The sequence below is a fragment of the Coturnix japonica genome, chromosome 4 (assembly GCF_001577835.2).
Source record: "Coturnix japonica isolate 7356 chromosome 4, Coturnix japonica 2.1, whole genome shotgun sequence".
Classification (NCBI taxonomy): domain Eukaryota; kingdom Metazoa; phylum Chordata; class Aves; order Galliformes; family Phasianidae; genus Coturnix; species Coturnix japonica.
In genome coordinates, this window is record NC_029519.1 from 46,761,893 (window position 1) to 46,784,799 (window position 22,907).

Here is a 22,907-nt window from a genome sequence, read left to right on the forward strand (position 1 = left end):
TCAAAAATTGACAGATGCAAATTAATTCATAATATGGAACTTTTTTTTCTAAGAGAGTGGTCAGGCACTGGAATAGCCTGCCCGGGGAGGTGGTGGAGTCGCTGTCACTGGCAGTGTTCAAGAAACATCTGGATAGGGAGCTATGAGATATGGTTTAGGGGTTTTCTGCAGGTATGGTAAAGGGAGGATGGTTGGACTAGATGATCATTCCAACCTTGTGATTCTGTAAAATACACTATGAGAAAGTTTAAATATTTAAGCGAAAACTTGAAAAATTCCTTAAATCACTACTTACAAGAAAACTTCTGTTTCTTCTGTTTAACAAGTAGGTTAAAAAAGAAAAAAAAAAAAAAAAAGAAAGAAAAAAAAAAGCAATAATAACTTGAATGTGGAAAAGTGAACAAGACATTTTGTTTCAATATTTAAGCTAGTTCATTACAGTACATTTTCAGAAGTACTTAGTCTGAGGCCCTGGAAATATCTAGCAGAATCCTATAAATAAAAGAATAAAAGCTGTCTGTGAGAGGTTTTTGCTAAGACTTTCAAACCTTAAAAACTACTCAGAGGCTGAAACTTTCTGCAGTTTATCAAGTTACATGGATGAGAATGTTCTTACTGCTCTTTATGACCCTATAATATAATTTTATAAGACAATTTTGAACTAAAACATCTTCAATAAAATATAAAATAATGACCTTATTAGAAGAAATAACTGCTACTTCTGCAATGGCTGTAACAGGTATATGGTGTCAATGTGTATATATTGTAACATAGACTAGTCAATAAAACAAAGAGCCTCTAACTTTTTATGTTCAAATCATTTAAATGTTATTTTAATAGTATTTGGTGCATGCTTACTTCTTTCATTTCTGTTTGCACAATTTATAATTACTGTTGAAAATAATAACAAAATATCTGAAGGCTAAAATTGATACGGATTCTGAGATAGGTTACATGAGTAACCCCAAAAATGTTAGAATTGCTTTGAAGATTGTTTCATAATTGCAACCTACTTGTAATATTAACACAACATTTGTGTTTAAAACTGTATCCTTAAGCAAATCTGTTGCAATTTACCAAGCTTACGGAAACAAAATACTGCATTATAAAGGACAATGCTTATAAAAGTTTTGCCATTATGTGGTTGCCCAGGTTCTGAGCACCCTGATGTAGCGATGTAGCTGTAGGTGTCCTTGTTCGCTGACAACAAATTGGACCAGATGGTCTTAAGGGTACCTTCCAACACAAGCAATTCTATGATTTTATTCTATAATTTTATATCAAAGATCTAAATGCCTATACTGAGTATTCAGAAATATCTAGTATGAAGAGTTCCTTTCAAGATCAGGGAAGCAGTGTTGCAGAACATTACCCTTTACAGCTTACCCTTTACTTTCTCAGTGCCTATAATATCCTATAGCAAATGAAGACATAGCTCTTCATATCCTTAAAAGAATGGCTCAGATAAATATTGCCCCCAGTGGTACAGTGGTACAGTATCATTTCATACCCTTAATGAAGCACTGAATTGAGAAGCTCAGTAGGACCTTCAGAAATGTACACAAGCTTTCATGAATCTTTCAAGTACTCCTTCTTTAACTTTCAAGGTTTGCATCTGGTTTTCCAAATCAGAATATGCAATTATGGTATCTGAAACCTGAATCTGAAATCTGAAAAAAATTAAGAGCAGAGAACAAGAAGCTCCAAAAGGAACTGTGAAAATACCCAAACTGCAGTATGAATTTAGTTACAGCTGAAATTATCTGCATATATGAATGATTTGTCTGAAAAACAGTTTATTTTCAGAGTATCTGGAAATAAAAGAAAAGCATGGATGCATAGGGCTGTGACAATGACTCACTCTATAGATCACTGAAACAATATTTTTTGACTAATATTTCCAATTAGTTGCTCAGTTATAGTCATAACAGTTCCAGCTTACTTCTTATGTTGCTTAAAATTTATGACTTTAATAGTGTTACAGACTAAATATTAATTTTATAACAAATTTTAGATATGCTTATAAAAAGGGCATTATATCATAGCAGTGATATATTTAAGAAAGTGAACTAAGAATATGCCATCATTTTTAATAAGTCTTTAGAAAATAAACCAAAGAAGAATATATATTCTTATTTATTTATTTATTTATTTTTGAATCTTCAAGCAAATGTGGTAAACCACTGAAAGGCTATTCTAAAATTCTAAATAGCTTTAAAAAGTCACAAAATATACTGTTGTTATTGCTTATACATTTTACAGTGTTTCTTTATAACTCTACAGTTTTCACCCTTATTATATTCCATCAAACTTTCTAAAAAATGTATGCTTTCATATATACATGTATGTATTTCCTTGAGATTTTATATTGGAACTTATCTGTTTTAATAGATTTAAAATAAAACTCATGCAATAGTCATGAAAGTGTTATCATGGCCTCAGTCACCATCTGTTTGCTATAACTGACTTCCAAGAAATAAAACAGGTTAGTACAGCAAAAGTTTATTGCAAAAAAAAAATAAAAATTGCATTAATAATGAGTGTGTGTGTGTGGTGGTGTGGGCAGGGGGGGGGGGGCTTGCAGGCAAACAGGGATGGGGGCCTTTCTTGTATGGATTTGGGCTTTTTTTTTACTGTGATTTGTTTTGTTTATTTCTGTTCTGTAGGTTTACCTAATACAGAATTTATAATTGATATAGATTACTTGTGTATGGTACCTATTAGTGTCAGTCATGAGCTACCACATGAAAAGAACTTGCCATATTTTCCTCAACAGATGAGTTCACTTCTTACTGACAATGTTCATTTAAAATGATGTGTTTTCTTGTAGCATCCTGGTATGTTAGGAACTTCTGTCAAGCAACTGAAGAGTCTTGTTTTTCCACTTCATGTCTTTACTATATTTAAAACAGATAAGTAGTCTGAGAGTTTTTCCTTGTAGAACAAAGTTTTCTATGTGTTCATCTGAAACAAGCCATCTCTCAGTACAAGAGCTCTGAATGATAAATAGTATTTGGCACAAAACTGTTTAATGAGTACAGATATTATCAGAGCTGATGTTTAGCCCCAAGTGAGTATTAATGACATCTGTTTTATATTCCACGATAAATTTTTTGAGAACTCTTAATTAGCATAAGGATACTACTATTCCAAGAAATACACAGCATTGCTGTTTAAATTAGATTTTGCACAAAAGTAATGTGATTCAAATAACTTTTTTTTTCCACTGTTACTGCAATGTTACTAAGAAGTGTTCCATATTTATTATTCTCAAGCTGTTGCTCTCTCCAGTCTCCCTTCCAAACCTAGCACCTTAAAAACAAGGTGAAGAGCAGTAAATGTAAACAATGAGCAACATTCTTCTGTTAATATCAAGTAATATAATCTGCTTTTGTGTAGAGATAGATTGAATGTTGAATTAAATACCAACCACAACAGTCTATTTTTTATAGAAACCCAAGATCACCAAATGATCCTCTCAGTTATGCATTCCTTCATGGTCAGTTTGCTTTTGTTCTCTCTTGGGTTGTTTTCCTCTTAAAACCAGAGTTATGTTTTTTAGATCATATCTATTTTCTAAATAAGCTCAACATTACCAAATGTCCCTCATTATTATAAGCTCTAAGGACACATAGTCTACAATAACAAATAACATTTTTTTAAAAGAATATGACAGCAGAAAAGGATTTACTGATAGTATGTGTTAAAGCAAATCTGTGCCACTGACAACCTTAGAAAGGATGTAAGAGCTCAGGTTAGCAAAGTCTGTTGAGGAAAATTATGTTAGAGTTGATCAGCTAGTTAATGTGTCATTTTGCTTTTGAACCAAACCTTTAAAGGAAAGAAAAAAGTATGCAATGTGTTTTAGGCCAAAGCAAAGGACTAAAGTTTGAATTATTTTATTTATTTATTTATTTTTACATATTCAGAGAACTAGATTTTCCTTAATTTCTTTCAACATAACTTTTAAAATTGGTACTTATATGTTTAATAGATTAGTATGTATTGCTTAAATTTGACATTAAGTTTCTCTCCAAGGCTATGCAATCTGATGTTGTGAGGATCTGTAGATGACTTCTTGTCTTGCTTGATGCTGTGGAGTATTCAACATTATGTACTGAGGCTGCTGATCTTACTTTCTGAATTCTGTCTTCCTCTGGAGTCTGGAGTAGTTACTCTAAAACAGTGCTTTTGTTTATCCCTAGCATTGAACCTAAATTTTGTCTTTCTATTTGCAATGAAATCATACCTACTTTGCAGAAGATGAATTAATTCTACAGTAAATCTATACCAGAATAAACTAGGCTGGCAAAACATAACTAGCAATTATCAAGGCCCAAATGACTCATATCGAGCAGATCTTATTTTGCACTGCCTGACTCATTTTGAAAAGTACTTCAGCCATGAGAAACTCCATTGAAGTTAAGAACATTCTCAGGAAATATGTCTGCCTGAGATAGCTGCAGCACCAACTTTCGATAACAAGTGGGCTCAACATCAGTCAGTACTCGGATACCAGATAACTGGAATTAGCCACTAATCCAATCACAGCAAATTAAATCTGTGTGCTTGTGCATGGACACACAAGGACTGGAGATATTTCACTGTGAATAGTTTCAACCTTGACAACATTTCCCCTTATTTATAAGTGACAATTCACTTTTTATTTGAAATAAGATTTTTAACAACTCTTAGCAAAATTGCTAGCATTAATCCTGCATTCGTGTATTGTTACTTGAAAGTTCTTGAAGATGAACAAACAGAATTAGAAAAGAATAATCCAGTACTAAAGTCCCTCTAATGAAAAGGATGTGTATTTATGGATATTCTTTTGTGAATGCACTAAGCCTAGGATTCAGGCACCAAAGATTGTGCAAGTGAATACTATAGATGTAGGACACAGGCTACAAACAAGTCCTATGGTGACAGACTGCTTCATCCACTTGTGGCAATTCTGAGTGAATGAACTGTGACAGAAAATTTACCAGTATTTTTGTGAAAGAAAACTATGCTGAATTTAGTTTTCTCCCCTATTATTTATATTCTGTTCCTGAGGATAGAGAACCATTTAACTATTGCATCATAACACATCAGCAACAATAATTTATTTCATCAAAATGAAAATGTGAAGCTATCCCTAACATTTGTAAATCAAGCTACGTTTTCACATTGTTTGTAATAGTAATTCCCCTTCACTCTGTGTCTGCATGTGTAAATACTGGAAAAAAGGGAGTGATAGAGGGCAACATAGTACTGAAATGCCTGAAATATAAAATTAAATCTTTACTGTCACTTATATGAAGGAAAAAAAAAAAAAAAAAAAAAAAAGACATTTGAATGCACGTGGCAACATGCTGCCTACCACCTTACTCTGTGGGAGGGATGAGCTGCAGTCCAGCAGTGGTAGAGACCCACCTGTGGTGCTGTCTCAGTCGCTGCTCAATGCAGCATGACAACAGGAGCGAAGACAGCTCAGAAAGCTGAGAATAGCTCCTCTGAGACTCAGCAACACCACTGTAATAGCCCTGTTTTTCTATCACTCTTCCTGTTACTCAGACTAGCTGGGGCTTCTCAAACAAATAGAAATATTTTTATAGAGTGCAAAGTTAGATTTGCTCTTCAAGGAGGAGAAATACTGAACATTCAAGAAACTGAAAAGTTTAGGGCTCCAAAGCTGCAGCTGATCATCCATTTGTTATTTTATTTCCCAGTGGTATGTCTCCATACACATGAAAATGTCTGAAAGCAGCACTCTGGTTCTTCTGAGTGGCAGTCACTGATGCTCATGATAGCCTGCACAGCACCTCTCTCACCTTCACAAAATTTCTCTACTCACACACTTGCTCAAGTCAACTTAAGATCCACAGGGTTTTTTGTAACGAAGAAAGTAATGCTATAGATTAAATTTATGGAGTGCAGTCAGGAACACAGAGGAAGGAAAGGTGAAATTTATGTCTGGGATGTTTTAGTACTAAAAGTCTTATGCATGCAGACAGAGGAAGGTACTTATGAATATTTAATTTTATGTTTGTTAGAGATGCTGTCAGTGTACCTATGGGATTTTGTAATCACAAAGATTACAAAAAGATTACAGATTTCTACCCAGAAATAAATAAGAGATAAAAAAGACACTGGCAAATGAGAAAAATCCAAGAAACCCTTTATCACTTGAGCCAACCTAAAAGTCATACATTTTTAGGTTTCCTTAAATCAATAGTTACACCAGTCAAAGATGAATGTTCAGTCATACCAGTGAAACTGCTGCGCAGATACTCTTGTACTATTTTCATACCGATTATTCCTACATAGTTTAGAGGCAGAATTTCTCAGCAGTTTGGATATCACAAGGAGTATGTATAATGTATGGTTATATCACTACAGCTTTGTGCAAATTGAGAGCCGACATCATTTTATCACCCAACCATTGAAGCCATTTGGTGGGATGATGGAAAGAAAAGGCTTTGCAAAGCAACCATTGGAGCAAAATCTATATTAGCATTAGATTATACAACACACATGCATTTGCAGAATTAATAAAGTAATACAAGGGAGAAACTAATACATGTTTATTTCCCAAAAATAATGCTGGGAGAAATCTTTGTAACCCAGAATTCCCCCCCCCGCTTCCCCCCCCCCTTTTTTTTTTGCACACACACACACACACAATTTTTCTGCTCTAATCCTTATTTTGGGCCCGTTGCCACAGACTGACATTAGATGAATGCAGAATTATCACTTGAATTTACAGACTGAGAGACAACAGGATTTGCTGACTGACTGAATTAGCTTCATGCAGTCTTGCACTTATGCATGTCAGATACTGTTGTAAACTAGAAAATATTTCTCAGGGTATCACTTATACAAGATACTGTAATAAAAACAAAAAACAAAAAACTATAGAATTAACAGAAAAAACATATGTTAGAAAGCAGTGTAATTTGTACAGTGCTCATTTTTTCAAATTTTCAGCATTTTTTCCAGTGAGCATTACTTACAGGCTCCTGCTGAGATGATAAACTGGGTATGGGATTTTTTTTCCTTCTCTACCCCCTACCTATCAAGATACTCTTTGTTCAGCTCTGTGTCATGTGCCTTTAGGAAATCTTTGTTCTTTAATTCTTTTTTGTTGTTGTTTGTTTGTTTTTGTTTTTGTTTTTGTTTTTGTTTTTTGTTTTTGTTTTTGTTTTTGTTTTTGTTTTTGTTTTTGTTTTTGTTTTTGTTTTTGTTTTTGTTTTTGTTTTTGTTTTTGTTTTTGTTTTTGTTTTGCAAGCCTGCTCTGGTGTGACATTTACAGACTAATGCACTTCCTTTATATAGACTTTATATAGCTTCTAACATAAATTACATGCCCAATAGGAATCGCAGATCATTTTACTTTGAAAGGATGTATCATCCATACCCAGAAATATATGTACCACAAAGCATTTGTTTCATCTTCTAACAACAGTTTTTTACAATTAGAGAACTTCCTATTTAGATGCACATTCAGCTTTAAAGTAAAAGTTTAAAGAGTAAAGGATCTTTTTCCATGCTACTGAAGACAGTTACAACAAAAGTTTTTTAGTAAGATATTTTATTAAAAAAAAGTTTCTAAATTAATATTAATCATTTTAATTCTGTGTATGTCAAGACCAAGATCAGTCATGTAGCCAACATCTTGTCAGTTTTTTCTTCAAATGTATGTTAGTTCATTTAATAAAAGCTATTTTATTTCCCTAAGTTCCTCTGTACTTCCCTGAACATGGTAAAAAAAATGATGCTGCTATTCTTTTCATACCAATATTCTTCTATTCTGTTTTCCTTTCATTTCATTTCCATTGAAAACAGAAGCCTTTTAATAGCAGTGATTAGCTACAAATTTTCTCACCAAATCTTTTAATTGGCTGTTATGACCATTCACCTTCGCTGTATCACATAATGCCTGAAGCCTGTCTGTGTCATTAGAAATTTAACAAAAAAGACTGAAATGTGTAATACAACATAACCAAACCATTTGTTTTCTTCTACATAAGGTCATTCTCACAACCAGGGGTACAAGAAGGTTTTTTTTTTTAAATATGCAGAAATAGGATAGAGAAATGAATTGTTTTTAAACCGACTGCTAGTGCTTTTCTGAAAATGAAACACTCTGGGTGTATTTGAAATTTGTCTGTTCAAAAGCAGCAGCAGCTCGTGTTTAACAAATGTTCCACAAAGCCATAGTGAACCTCCTTGAACATTATATCAAATAGTGGGGCAACAATTAAATGTGGATAAATTGCTATAAATACATTGTTTTGTTTAAGAGTTTTGCTTTATTCCTTCCTGTAAATGTCTCCTAGGAAAATCACTGCAGTATAATAAGTAGTTTATATCTGATTCTTATAACCTACAAAGGGAATGAAGTATCCTGGTCCAACATTCAAGTATTCTTTGTCTGGAAAGCTGAAGAACTTCCTTTCTTCTTTATTTTTTTTCCACTGACTTCTGTTGAAAAATCAAGGGGCTACTAATTTCTTCCTTTCAGCTGCTAGAATAGAAATCCAGCAGTAGGTAGACACTGAGATTTTTCCTTCACTGTAGGAAAATTCAACTCCAAAAGAGGCAGAAAAAAAAAAAAAAAAAAAAAAAAAAAAATAATAATACCTGTGCTCAAAATGGTTCTTAAAACTAAGAAAGCATTCTGTTTGGAAAAAAAAAAAAAAAAAAAAAAAGTTTACAGAGACCATTGTCATAACAGATAATGGTATATTTTTCAGCAAACGTTAAAAGCCTTTAATGAAGAAGCAGAGACCATTACTGTTTACTGCACCAAAGATTTGCCAGTAATTACATCCTAATTCTAACACATTCAATAGGCTGATTAATATGATATTTCACAAATACGCTGCTGTGACAACTGAAGGTGACTGCAGTGACTTTGGGGATGAGATCAATGGCAGGATCCACTAACCTGTGAGAATCAATCCAGTCTGTGTTCTGTGTCAGTGAGTGAAGGGGAGTAGGTAGTTCACTGGAAGTTCCACAGAACTTCTGGTGGGCCAGACTAGAAATACAAGTTTGATTATAACAAGTTTGGTTGGTTTATTTATGTAAAGACTAAATCCCACTAACCTCTATTTATCATTTAATCATTATTTCTTCTATATAAATATGTTCTTCACAAGCTTTCTGTTCCCATGCAGAAACCATGCCTACAGGGCTTGCTATTTTCTACTCTGCTAATGCTGTCCATCTATCTCAGTTCTCTCATTTATATCCACATGTCATTTGATATCAGTTTTCTGTCTGATGACACCATAAAAGTCACATAATTAAGTAACAACAACTTAATGTATTAACTACATCCTTGTTAAACTACAAGAAATTTGTGGGACAGGTTTACTGCTGATGTTTTACTACTGTTTGCTTTAATTTCCTTCAGTTGCATTTTGACCCTTAGCAAACTTGGGGTTGAAATCCTGATCCACCATAGAATTCATTGGTAAACCTGAAATGACTTTAAGAGCATTAGGATTTCTCATCTAGTTCTCCATATGGCAGCAAGAAAAGTTCTCATGAGAAAGCCACGTTAAACCAGCCCTCCATATGTAGTAATATTTTATATGCAGGACATGTGTGGTAACACTGTTTTTCTAAACAAAGTTAGAAGAACAATAGCAGCAGAAGTCCAGCACTCAGAATATGGGAAATGCCAGAAGGCTCCACTATTTCACAGACGAGTAAGTTCTCCAATATTTTGTACATCAGCACCTTACACTGTGAAATATCTGAGCTTACCTGGAATAATGTAATACTGGAATCCAGGAATATAGAAATATAGCAATTTTTGTGTTTTTTTTTTTTTTTAATTGTTTTGTTTTGTTTTTTGTTTTTTTTTTTTTACCTTGAAATACATTGCAGAAGTTGGACAGAAAGCTAACAGGGAAGGACTTTTGCATATAAATTACCTATGTATATATAATATTTCATTTTACATACAATCATATATTTAAAATTTAAATAGAAAATATTATTATTTTCTATAAACATTTCACTGAAGTTTTGGAATGAAATATTTACAGTGAGAAACAAAAACAAAAATAAAACAAAATAACTTTACTAGAGTAATTTCCAGAGTACTAGAGCCAAGTGAATTACGGAAAATACACATATCATAAGTAGCATTAAGTAAATTAGGTTTTAATAGGATTTCTGATATACTTTATGGAGATTAAAAGATTTTTTCATTCTCAGAAATGCAAGACCAAACTCCAGTCATTCTATGGATATTCGCCGAGTGCCATTTAACTTTCATGCAGCTAAATCATCAATATGATTTACACTTCTGTAGATTTTAGAACATTTGAATTTTATTCAGTAGTACTTTAGAATATTCAAATTTTATTCACCTGTACATTATCTAAGGATATGAGAGAGAAGTGTTCAAAGCCATGTAATGAACATGATTTTTATGCTAAATGAATTTACTTAGGAGTAAATTAATGGGAATCAAAGTCCATTCCCACCAAAACTGTCATCATCTATCCCTATGACATCAGTAGGAACAGTTAAGTGACCCGGTAAGCCCCCATCTGTTAGAATCCAAATACAAATGTATCACTTGGACCTTATTTAATCAGACTCTATTATAACTTTTCAGCTATCAGTGATTCAACTTCTTAGGTCTGAAAATCTCATCATGAAAGACGACATCATAAGGTCCGAAATGTTTGAATACAGAATACTCTCCATAAAATATAATTTAGTACAGATGTTTGTAACAGGTCACTCCTTCAGTGCACTGACAAATATCTATTAAGTTTTCCCTGAACCTTGAAATGTAGTCTAGCCACTCATTTTAGGCATCTGGGTAAAATAAATCTTAAATTGAAAGTTGACCTCATCACCAAATGTCATTTATTTATATTGGATTTCATTCTTTTGAGTGGTCTCTCTATACATATTAGAAGAGTAACAATTAAGGCCTTTGGTTTGAAGAAAGGAAGGTCGTTGGAGGTCACCAGCACTATGTATCAGATTTTAACCAAAAAAAAAAAACTTCTATAAGTATGTTATTAAATCACAGAAATTATAGATTAATGTTCCACTAAGACAAAAAAAATGCTGAGCTTGCTTCTGGACTGTTCTCTGATGCAGTGGAAACCAGGCTGGAGACTGGAGACAATTAATCTTGAGACTGAAATTTGAGGCAAAATATTTATGAGAGGAACTCATAAGACACATTTCTCTGTATCTTTTTAAACTCTACAGAAGTTCTTGTGATACTCAGAAATGTCTCTCAAACCATATTTCATGTCTTGGGCAGATGTAAAAGTTATTTTGTTCTTAAATTATGTGGAGGAAAAGTGTCTTTAACATTAAAAAAAATACTATACAGCTACTATATAGATTTTCTCAACCATTTTTTCAGTTAAAGAATTATCTAATCTTTTGGGGGGAAATAAGGCTGATATTCTTACAATGTTCTGCTTTCACTCAGTGGTTGAGCTGGAAGAGAGGAATAATGAATAAATAATACACTAAGACAATAATGCTGAGTTTATTTTCCAAATGTCACTAGTGCAGTTACAAAAAATTTAGATGAACGTTGGAGTCATCAGGAACTGCCTCTTGACTGGGCCTGAAGGCACCTGAACCCCTCTGTGGCAAGAAGTATGTGCTTATTGTGTTTGGATTTTTGTTTTCTCTTGACTACCAGACATCCTTAGGAGGCTCCTGGAGCATAGTTGTTGTGGCTGACTCAATCTAAGCAGGACTGTGAATATGGTTTTATAGTTCAATAATGTTATTTAAAAATCAGACTTCATGGAGAAAAAGTGGTCCTGCTGCAACAGAACATAAGCTACTTGTTCTGCCATAGCAAATATGGAACTTATCTTCAGGAATGGAAAATGACCTTTTTACATCAATGAATTATGCAATGAAGACCTATCCTAAGGTGGGGCTTCTGAACAGAACAAGGAATTGAAGTCAGATCTGATTTATCTTGTTCTTTGGTCACTTCCTTCCGTCCCACAAAAAGCTAGCAAGGAAAGGCAGGAGCATTTAGCTAATTTTAGACTACATTAATATGTTCTGCAGCAATCTAACCATGTTAAATGTGGCCTTAGACAAGTAGATTAAATGAGCAAGTACTTATCTCTGAGCTTCCATAAGTGGTTTTGTCTCTTTCTACTGAATGTGATAGACAAATGCACTGAGATTGTAAGATTGCAGTAACTAGATTCATACAGACAAACAGATGAATGTGGAAAAAAATATCCAATTATACTGATCATATCAAGTTGGTAGTTTTGTTGTTGTTGTTGGGCTTTTTGCTTTTTTTCTTTTTTTTTCTGAAGCTGATGTTGGAAGGCTCTTCATGTACTTTAATACTATCGAAAGCTAGTATATTAGTTTATTGCCTATTTCTATTACACCTTTTAGCCTTTATATCTATAACAACTCCCTGTGTGCTAAGGTTTTGATGGCATAGCAGCTTACTTGAAAATCTGAAAATACATCTTAACCTTACACCAAATGGCAAAATAGAATTGTTGAGGGCTGTACATTTTACCTGTATATGCATAGCTGATGTGCAACTGAATGAGAATGTGCTCTAGAATTGAATCTATTTTCAAACATTCAAGGAAGGAAAAGGAAACAAACAAACAAACAAAAACAATGAAGGCTTTTGGAAAATTATCCTAGCAGTTGTAGGGCACTTAGCCACATCTCGTTCATAAACCTATTCAGTCTATCACAAGATAATAGTTTTTCAGAACAATTGTCTGGCTCTCTGATGATTCAAAATCAATTTTTTCAGCAATAGAAGGAATTACTAGGGAAAAATTGCACTAATCCCTAATTAGTACCTAGCAAATGAAGGTACAATATGAAATCTATCTTGGTCCCAGAGGAGGCAAAGGGTATACCAAACCCAAAAAACACCATGCAAATTATCTGTCCACAAATATTATACAATATCCAGAATTAGGCTGCAAGATACTGGCCCGACAAACACTGGGAATTTTGCCATTGGTATCAGTGGAGCCATTATCTCACTACAGATTTTAAAACATTTTGATAGACACTGTACTTCCTGGTATGTTCTCTGGGACTAGTCAGTAAATATTTACTAGCTTTAGCATGGATATCTATTGCTGCAAAGTTGCCCCCTTAGACACATTGGAAGACAGCCTGGAACTCCACCAGAAAATAGCTGTCACATCACCATCTGTCCAAAGCAACTCTCTGATCTGATAATGAGCACAAGGATTCACTTGTATCACTCAGAGAACAAACAATTTTTTTCATATTTTTACTATTTCATAGGAATTGTGGAGAAAACTGTGTTGGATTAAGACTTCTTTCCTAATGAAAGCAGGCAAAGTATTTCTGTGAAAGTTTTCCTGGCCGAACACAATTTTCCAAACAAGTAGTTTTTATCATAGAATCATAAAGCATCTTGGGTTGGAAAGAACCTTAGAGCCCACTCAGTTCCAGCCTGCCATTGGCTGGTTGTCCTCCACTAGATCAAGATGCCCAGGGCCCCATCCAGTCTGGCCCTGAGTGCTTGCAGGGATGGTGTATGCACAGCCTCTTCGGGCAGCCTGTTATAGCGCCTCACAGTTTTTGAAAATTTTTCTGATGTTTTATTTTTTAAGGCTAATAATTTTGCATCGCAAAACAAAATCACACATCAAATCACATCAAATTATTCCCAGAGTCTAGCAGTGGCTCTAATAATTATACCATATAGCGTACATAGAAAACAGTGAACTCTGGTATCAAAGATCATTTAACCTGAGTCATACTATACAGTATACTCCTTTAGTTTCAAGAACCTGCACAGATATTTTACAAGATGAATACATTTGCACTTGTTCCAAGTCACTTCTCTTCTACATTAACAGAATCACACTATTTCACTTTTGGTGATGTCTGAGGAGTTACCTTTTCAGTGCTGTCTATTATGCCTCACTCATCAGCACAGAATTTTATTACAGACTGCAACAAAACATAGATGTCCATTATGATGTAATTTGTGAAAATTCATGATCTATCTGTTACTTAAATTCTGTAGCATGAACACAAATATAAAAATCTCTTCAAGTGCACCTGGTAATTAATCATAAAGCAGCTGCTAAACAGAACCCAAGTAAGAAATAAAAAAATAAATAAATCACAAACTTCAGTTATCTCCCAGTTTTCTGTGTCTTCCTCTTCACTATTAGGAAAATTCATTGCTAAGTGGGAAATCGGGCACATAACAACAACAACAACAAAAACAGAAAAAAACAAAACCACAAACAAACCCACAAAAACAACAACAAAAAAGAAAATATGTAAAAGCATCTGCATCAGAAAATTTAAGTGTTCCTAACCTGTCAGTTCTGCAAAGTCTCGTGCTCAGATTTACGCACTGACCCCCTGAGCATTATCCTAGTACCCACCAGAAAATCCTTTTTTTCCCAGGCATTTAGCTTTGACTTCATCTGATTGACAGTGTTTTTCCAAGATATTCTTGGACAGAGCAGCCCCATTATCTGTTGTGAGAGGTGGATGTAGAAGGTAATGAGAGATGGGGAAATACGGGTTTTCCTCTTTCAAGCATGTTCTAGGACCAGAGGGGAGTCAAGTGAGTTGTTTCTTATTTCTCCCGGTTGCTTGACTTTCTCCCTCTGTGCGTGAGTGTGCGCCAAGATGTGCATACGCATTTGGATAGTTCTGCCCTCTAGAGATACATGAATCATTTTTTTTCTGGCTGCTTACTCTGCACTTTTGGGAAGATTTTCTTTTCTGAGTTGGTAGCTAAGAAATGATGCATGCACAGAGCAAATAAAGCTAGGACTAGGGAGCTGAGATGAGGAACACAAATTTGATTTGCAGGGGTCTCAAATAGTAGCAGTGAATGAGGAAGAGAGATGTGAGAATTACCTATTCAGTTGAAGAGAGTGGCTCACACCAAGGGGTTTACTCTTAAATCTCATAGTTTTCTTGGTCAAGATCCCTATCTTGAGAAAAGTGGGCAATTTACAACTTCTTATGGTACAATCATTCAAAGTGCTTGACAGTCTACTTCTTTTCATTTTCCCAAATGAGATTTGTGCCTTCTGGAAGCATACTACCTAATACTTACCTGGAGATACTTTGGATTAGAGACAAACTCTCATTTTTCTTAAGGTGAATAACGACTACAAGGGAATTCTGCACTGAAGAAAGGTATTAAGTCATACCTCAGAAAAGGCTATTTACTCAGGTAAAATGAAGAAGGAAGAGAACATGAAAATCTTAGCTAATCCAAGGGATATCACAGGATAATGAAATATTTTTTTTCTCAGTGTAAATTAATACACTTTCATAAACCATGTTTTATTTCAGCTCTAGTCATTTACTAGTTAATATTTAAAAGAGGAAAAATGCTGGGATTTTTATTTTTATTTTTTTTAATGAATTTTCTTTTGGCACGCCTGAATCTTTTTGTTTCAACAAAAATTGTATGATTTGCACTGAGTTTCCATTTCATAATTTTCAACAGGAATGCTGAAAACAACCCCTTCCAAGCACTGTTCCCTTGGCTATCCAGCAAACAAGAGATTTGAATTGTTTCATCATGCTGTTGAAGGCTGAGAATATTCTCTGAAGTTACCACAGGCAACATTTTCAGTACTTACACAGAAAATAGATCTGAGTTTTACTTGAAACTTGGGTCAGCCTGAAAAATGACAGGTAAGCTTTAATACATAACTTTGGCCTAAGTTTCAAAGAAACCTGGGGTAACCGAAGGTTTGGATATAAGTAGTTTCATATTCCTCTCAAGTTCAGGTCAGTTTCCTCAAATTTCAGCTGAAGTTTGCTGAGTTCTGTAAGGTAAAGTTAACTTTAGGGGTGTGAACCATCTGAACTAAAACTGAGATAAATACTGGCACAAATTTCAGCAAAATGACGCTGCCAGAACTTGAAACATACCTGATGTATACTGCTACTCAGAGAGAAAAAGTTTAATAAAAGTGGGTAGTTTGACACAATCTTAATTAATTTAGCTTATTAGGCTAAGTTTTTCACATGCTGATCACATGTACATTCTTCACATGCTGATCAACCTTGAATTAAATCAAGAAAAATTAAAAAGCATTCATTTTAACATCTCATTGGGAATAGAAAGAGGAGAGGAGAGATGAGATGAAGGCAACATGGGAGGAGAAGTAACAGAAGGGAAGCCTAACACTGAAAAGAGTTTGAAATCCATTGAAACTGAAGTCATGAAAGTCTGATCTTGAAGAATTTTGATGGACATTGCAAAGTTAAGAGGAATTGTATGTCCTGCATAGGTTAATTTGTTCATTACTTAAAGGGTGAGTACACCCTCTGGTTTAACATAAAGCTGAACTAAGTTATTAATCTCCAGGATTCTTTCATTTTCAAATTTATTTTCAATGGTTAGGGAGCATTACACATATCTTAAATATGCATTAAAATAATACTATTTATCAAACATACATAATTTCCCAAGTGCTCTGAATAAATTTAAAATTAAAGCAGACTGTAGAGTCTGAATAAACTGCTTGATAAAGCAGAGTATGAAACAAACAGCTTTAACTGAGCTTTTATAGTGACAAAAACCCTCCTCACAAGGATGTGTTATAATATGACCATTGTTTCTCTGGCTAATTACTGCTGTCTATATCAGTGGGAAGCCTTGCTATAAAGCAGCAGGAGTGTACACCTTCCATACTAAATAACTTCTTAGAGATCACCTAGGATGAAAAGGAGCTAGGGAGAAAACATATGAATGAAAATAAAGACCTAATAGTTTATTTTTCTGGGAATTAAGTCAGTAGAGTCCATAATATACTCTCCATTTGTTGGAGTATGCACTCATACATAAGTTACTAATCATGGGTAAGAGTGTCAATGTGATAACCAGCCTTATGTGCATACTGCCATTCAAAACAGCCTCTTTGAACTTTGGGACAGTTCCAAACTGTTCAAAGAAAAATATGTTTTAACTTAGGCCATTTTTATTTTGTATTTTAAAAGTACTGTTCCACTCCAGAGTGGAACAAGTTACATAGCCAAAATCTTATGGATAAATTATGTGTATTTGGGAAGGTAGAGGACAAAGTAAACAATGCTTGAAAGAAGTACAAGAAAAATACTTGTATGGAGAAAAGTTCAATTAATATAATTTGACAGAGAAATATATTAGAGAATTAAATACGTTTATTAGAACCTGGAAAGAAATATCCACTTATCAAGTGAAAGATTGAATTCCTCTTGTCCTAGAATAAAAAGCAAAGCTTTCCATTTTTACCTACATTTGGTAGTATTTCCTCCCTAATATTTTATTTCTACAATGATGCTGGCAAAACAATCAAAGAAACTCCTTACAGTAAACATTTCCCTGAACAGTCTTCACTGTAGATGGTTTTTGAGAGAAGTTTTCCAAGAAAAAATCTAAAAAAGTGGGCAAGAATGAATACTTTTAAAATGCTAATCCCACACTGGTGAAATAAAAAAGCTATAAAGCTTTTAATTATAAAGTGAGAGAAAAATTTGTCACTGAAAAGTAAACTCTCTTCTTATGTTACTTGTATTCATTAGATTATCTATGAAATATAAATTTGAAGAAAAAACAGGTATCATCTGACCTGCTTATATCTATGACAATGCTGACATACATAAAATTTGTTCAGAAAAAGATTGGGACTTACTTATATAAAAGTACAGAAGTTTAACAAAATTCCTTAGGACCACATAACATATTACATTCAAAACTTAAAACACCTAATGTCATGCATGCATTAATCACATTTTATAGCTGATTATTAATCATCTCACTAGCTATTTTTTCTACTCAAGCTCCCGAAGCAATGATCTTCATCATAACAGCTAAAACTTTCCCGTTGTTTTGTAAACTGTAGAGAAAAACTTACATTTGAAAAAGCATACAAGAGTGAAAGTTAGTGAAAGAGTGAAGTTAGTGAAAAGCCTTCTCAAAGTTTCAAAATGCTACTTTGAAGATAGTATGTTAAAACATCAGTTTCTGCAACCAAGAACTTCTAATAAGTTCTTCTAATACCTTCCTAGCACTTTTCAATTCAGCTAGTGTTCATAATTATTATTTACTGACAAGCAGGATAGTGCTCCATCTAATGTATTCTCTTTTTGCTCTTTCTCTATCAGCTCCTCTGAAAACACCTAAGGGAACTTGTACTGTTACAACATTGTTATGCCAGTTATGGCTATCCTCATTTTTTCCCAGTCAGTAGGAGGGATTAAAAAAATCTCTTATGATTATTACAGATGTGCTAAGTTGTCATTAAAACAAATCCACTTATTAAAACTCACCTGCTTAAAAATTAATAATATTTTTTTACCTGACATACCATCAGCCTGCACATACAGACTTCTTCAAGGCTAAAGTATCAGTGTTTTACCACAATAATGGATGGTACAAGGCAAACAAGAAGACATTTTCCCAGCACTACAAGTTCACTATCTGGGATAAATACATATGTAATTAGAAAACCCTGAGCCAATTTCTGGGCATTAACTGAGTGCTGAATTTAAAAAGTAATGGAAAGAGACAGTATTTAATGCAAAAAGGTTTTCCTGAAGCATAACAGAAAAAAATGAAAATCAAATAAATGAGAAGAGATGTAATCATGGCAAAGCAGCAAAAGAAAAATCAGGTTATTACAGTTGTAGAAGCACTAGAAAAACCTGAGATGGAAGAGCAACAAGAGGGAACCTGGTAAAGAAGATGAAAGAAAAAAGAACGTGAAATAGTCTGAAGGACCCATGAAGGATAAGTTTTCATTTTAACTGCAATGCACAGTGAAAATCACAGTTGTCCATCTAAGAAACAATCCAAAATGTTGCAATAGTTCTGACCACAAATAATAAAGTACTATGGTCAAAATAGTATTTTTTTCAGGCATCTTAGTGATGAATCAGGCAGCTGCTCTTTTCCTTGGTGAGATTTTTCAGAGCACTGTTGTGCTCTGAAACAGTTAGGTAATACATACAGTTAAGGTAATACATACACCCACGTATTTGTGTTTTTCTTTTAAATTCATGCCCAAATTGAGATTATTGTACTTTTCAAATATTAAAACATCTTTCTAACTGTCTTACCTGGTTATAACTGCATCGTTAGAGCACATGATGATCTTTTTGCCATCACCTTCTCTCTAATGCCAAAAGAAATTATTTGAAGAGAAAGGGCTTTAATAGAGATTATGATGAAATTTATAGTCTGTGACCATAATAGCCTCAGTGTTTGATCTCCTGCTGGGTTTCAGTGGGTAGCTTGGCTGAGTCTGTAGGCAGAGAGCCATGGCAGAGGTTATATCTATGTTATCTGTTAGGACACTGATCAGAGAGCAAACAGAAGCTCTGTTTCAGCTATCATATCTTTCCTGCCTTGGGGCAGAAAGCTTCCCACTAACATGTCTGCTGGATTTTGGTCAAATGACACTGCTGCATGGCAATGTGAGATAGAAAATCAAGGAGAACTTTGGATTTTTTGCAATGTGGGGAATAAACATGTGAAGAACTATGCTGAGGGCAAGCACATGGCAAAATTTCTCCTCGGGCATGATTGAGGATATAGCTAAAAACTGTCACACAGACAAATCTGGATTTCAGATCCAAATGGACAGATATCTATTTCAAGAAGCTATAAAATATCTCCCTAGCAATATTGTTCATAAGCTGTTTAGTGTTGATAATACTAAAAAGACTGTCTCTTCACAAAGGAAGAACTTACATTTCACAATGTACACTGTGCTTTCCTTAGTTCCAAATACACAGTTGTGCACATGTATCCTTTCTCTCTGAGGAGACCCTCTCAGTGTGGCATCCGTTTCCTCTGCTCAACTGTTTATTGCAATAAAATTTATAGGAACAGAATACCTTTGAGACCACTAGCCATCTGTCGCATTTAGCTACATTTGGTTAAAATTAGGCAATAGTGACAGGCGTACAAACAGGATGCTTCTACAAGCTTCATTTCCCCCAAGAAACTGGGCTGAAAGGAGGAGCTACTCCACCACTTGCTAAGCCAGAAGACATTAAGACAACAGACTGAACAGAAACAGCAGTCTTATGTATATCTTGTCAGGCCTTTTGGATATTGTTTTTATTATTTTCAACAATTCTGCCCATTTTTCATATACTGGAGTTATTTCACTTTCTCTGCAAACCATCAGCTTAGATTAGTTCAGTTAGGATTTAATAAAAAACTCACTGATGCACTTGGCAAACTCATACAAAATTGAATTGATTTTGGAGGGTCTTAGCTGTCTGTAATAATGTAACTAATATTAGTGCCAGTGCCTCTGGCTGCAGTTAGTATATGTCACTTTTATTGATAAATAAAGTTGTTATGAGATTAGATAAAGAGAAGTCTTTCTCAAAAGACATAAATTCACGCTCCCTTTCTGTGTAGCTAAGGTGTCATTTAATTAGATCAAGAACAAGTTTATTCTCACATATTATAAGAAAAAGAGAGGGTGAATAAATATGCCTAAGTTGGCATAGAAGATTTCTGGGCAATTTTGGGTGACATGTAAAAAAATGGGAAAAAAATCAACACAGTGGCACAACTCAAATAAGCATGAAATATAAGATCAGCTTTAATTACTGCATTTTGTCTCATGAGTTTTAATGTATCAGTCACTAAGGGAATATAGTAGTGTAATGATTTTAATCAACATATTGTTGACATAATTAGATGAAATTATGATAAAACTGACCTGATGGAATTTGTTTTTGGGCAATGCATGGAAAGGCCAAGAGTTAAGTGACAGCTAATAGGAATGTAAATTGAAGAAATAGAGAGTTTCTTCAAATTCTGCTGACATTGCTGTGTCACAAAGCCAGTACAGTCACTCTCTTAGCAACACAGGTTTATGTTATGCAGGAATTTAGGTTGATTTAGCTGAAGTACCTTATTCCGTTCTTTTTTTTTTTCCCTCATGTTGCTCTGCTCTATAGTACATACAGTACATTTAGTATGTTTTCTTATACTGTAGTGTTTGATATTCTAGTTAAATTAAAAATAAATCAATTTTCATTATGCCTAATTTTCAAAACAAAAATGAAGAAAAGTATCACCCTAGTCCCATTATGGCAACAGTGATTTTGGGGAATCACCACAATATGAGTTGTGAAGTTTTAACTGAAAACAAAAAAAAGTCCTTGCCAAGGGTGTAGGATAAGCAAAGTCCTTATATTTAAGAAAATCTTAGCATAGATAGTCAGAGACTTCAATGAAGCTGTCACGGAGTTATCTAGATCAATCTATGTCCATGACAGGGGAGACAGTAGGCCCGTGGGCTCCCCGGCCCCTGACAAATGGGAAGGGAAAAGGGAAAGGGGTAGGGAGATTGGAACTGGGCTCAAGTAAGCAAACAGAGAAGCAGCAAATGATCTAAAGAGGGAAACTTCTTTTACTAACTATGATATTGGAATAAAATATAACACTATGTAATGCAATCTAATTGAAATCGAGGCTAATAAATCAAGTAAAATAAAAGAGAGAGAGAGGTTTCCAAAGACCAAGAAGCCTACTTTGAAACTGAAGGTGCCACGGCTTGGAAGCACACCCACACCCACTGCCAGGCAGTGAGAGAGAGAGCGAGCATCACTTCTGTGACGTATTTCCCTCTCCTACTGTGAGGTCCTCTGTGACGCTTAGTTCTTCTCTGTGTCCCACATGATGTTATGATGTGGAATACCAACAGCAAAAATTACAAAACCATGACAAGCTTTCTGTCACCTCACTTAGAGGATGTTAACCAGTTAACTTACTCCAGCCCCATAATAAGTATACTGAAATATTGTATTAGCAGTGAGGTAATGTGAAGTTTATAGAAAATTTTTCAGCTGGATTTGAATTTTGCAAGTCTAGATAAAGGAGCAATAAACAGCTCATGGGTTTTGGCTATCCAGACAAAGTAATAAAATAAATAAACATGTAGAGATCTCATGACTCTGTTTTAATTGGTGCAGTTCTTTTAAATGCAGCATATTCAAAAGACAAAAGAGGAGTGCAGTTCTTCATGCCTTGAACAGAAATTCTCAGAGTCAGAGGTCATTTGTTTCACTGCAACCCAATGAACTGCATGTTATCACATTTGTTCTCGAGCAGCAGTAAGAGAAATAGAATAGAGAGGAGAAAAAAATAACAAATAAACAGAAAAACCCCACAAATATTCCCTACTATAAAACAAATAAATACATCTACTTGCATTTTACCTTCAGCAGTCTTCTGTAAGACAATATAAATGCTACACAGTTACCAATTCCTGGTCCAAAAACATAACAAATGAAATGTAGAGGGCTTTGGAAAAAGAAAAAAGTTCAGTATTGAGGACATTAAAAAGCTATTATTGGATATAATAACTGAATTATGTTATAATTACCATCAGTAAAAGCCACAACTAGCACTTTTTCCTCCATGGACAAAAGTACTCTTTCATTTTATGTTCCTGCTGTTTTTGTGTGTGTGAGAGGTGGGGGGGGTGGGGGGGGTATGGAGTGGGGTGTTCTTATTTTTTTTAAACTATGATCAAAATCAACACTGAACATTTGTGTATCAGTCAACTTCAAACCATATGCATGAACTGCAGTGAGAGAAGTCACCTCTCCTGGGAGCTTTACAATGAGAAAGAGCAGATCAGAGAAGGAAAACAGAAATGGTCTCTACACATATTTTTCAGGATTTCTAGCTTTAAATCTGCAAAGCAATTAAAATCATTGAATGTTCAGAGTATTAAATCATCATGGCTTTCTCATGGGCATTTTAGCTAAGAATATGCAGAATACAAAACCTGCTATCTACATTTATGCATTTATCCATGGATACTGATAATTCTTGAGATATACAAGGAAAAAACGATTCAGCATTTTACACAGTATGTAACAGAAGTATC

At 34.4% G+C, this 22,907-nt stretch overlaps 2 long non-coding RNA genes across 4 annotated transcripts in view; one reads left to right on the plus strand and one right to left on the minus strand.

Moving 5' to 3' along the window:
* LOC107313573 overlaps window positions 1-22,907 on the plus strand; it is an 80,183-nt gene that overhangs the window by 14,286 nt on the left and 42,990 nt on the right. For both annotated transcript variants that reach the window (XR_001555066.2, XR_001555067.2), the window contains exon 2: window positions 15,503-15,693. This is a non-coding gene — a long non-coding RNA (uncharacterized LOC107313573). The remainder of the gene's footprint in view (window positions 1-15,502; window positions 15,694-22,907) is intronic.
* On the minus strand, window positions 8,161-21,579 carry LOC116653396. 2 transcript variants are annotated; one of them, XR_004307121.1, is made up of 4 exons: window positions 21,544-21,579; window positions 19,105-19,160; window positions 8,933-9,025; window positions 8,161-8,556 (listed from the first exon to the last, which is right to left on the minus strand). It is a non-coding gene; the product is annotated as an uncharacterized LOC116653396 (long non-coding RNA). The 2 variants fall into 2 exon arrangements; XR_004307120.1 differs by lacking the exons at window positions 8,161-8,556; window positions 8,933-9,025 and adding an exon at window positions 17,251-17,421.